Below are 1,350 nucleotides of genomic sequence, written 5' to 3' on the forward strand. Positions count from 1 at the left end.
GGAAGTTCAGTCCAACATATCCATGCACAGAGAGCTAGCTACATGGCACACGAGTCCACAATGTCCATATACAGAGAGCTAGCTACATGGCAGACGAGTGCAGAATGTCAATATATAGAGGGCTAGCTACATGGCAGAGTAAGTGCCATATTTCCATATACAGAGTTCTAGCTACATGGGAGATGAGTCCCACGTGTCCATATACTGAAACCTAGTTACATGGCAGAGTAGTCCAAGATATCCATATACAGCGTACTAGCTACATGGCAGATGAGTCTAATGTGTTCATATACAGAGAGCTACCTACATGGCAGATCAGTCCAACATATCCATGCACAAAGAGCTAGCTACATGGCAGACGAGTCCACAATATCCCTATACAGATGGTTATCTACATGGCAGAGTAAGTGCAACATTTCCATATACAGAGTTCTATCTACATGACAGTTGAGTCCAACGTGTCCATATACTGAGAGATAGCTACATAACGGAGTAGTCCAACATGTCCATATAAAGATGACTAGCTTCAAGGCAGATGAGGCCAACATGTCCATAAACTGAGAGTTGGTAACATGGCAGATGAGCTCAACATGTGTATATTCACAGGGCTAGCTACAAGGCAGATGAGCCCAATATGTTCATAGACAGACACATGGATACATGGCTGATGATTCCAACATATCCTAATACAGAGAGCTAGCTACATGGCAGACAAGTCCAATATGATCATATACAGAGAGCTATCTACATGGCAGATCAGTCCAACATATCCATGCACAGAGAGCTAGCTACAAGGCAGATTAGGACAAAATGTCCATATACAGAGGGCTAGCTCTATGGCAGAATACTGCAACATTTCTATATAGAGAGTTTTAGCTACATGGTAGATGAATCCAACATGTCCATATACTGAGAGCTAGATACTTGTCAGAGTAGTCCAACATATCCATATACAGAGTACTAGGTACATGGCAGATGAGTCCAACCAGTCCATAAGGTGAGAATTAGCTACAAAATGCATATCATTCCAACATGTGTATATGTAGAGGACTTTCTACAAGGCATATGAATCCAACTTGTTCATACAGAGATAGATGACTACATGAGTAATGAATCCAATATGCCCATATACAGAGAGATACCTATATGGCAAATGAGTCCAACATATCCATGAACAGAGAGCTAGCTACATGGAAGACAAATCCAAAATGTCCATATCAGAGAGCTAGCTACATGGCAGTGTAGTGGAATATTTCAATATACAGAGTTCTAGCAATATGGCAGATGAGTCAAACATATCCATATACTGAAGAGCTAGATACATGGCAGAGTAGTCTAACATGTCCATAT

The sequence above is a fragment of the Chrysochloris asiatica genome, unplaced genomic scaffold (genome assembly GCF_000296735.1).
Source record: "Chrysochloris asiatica unplaced genomic scaffold, ChrAsi1.0 scaffold00359, whole genome shotgun sequence".
Taxonomy (NCBI): Eukaryota; Metazoa; Chordata; class Mammalia; order Afrosoricida; family Chrysochloridae; genus Chrysochloris; species Chrysochloris asiatica.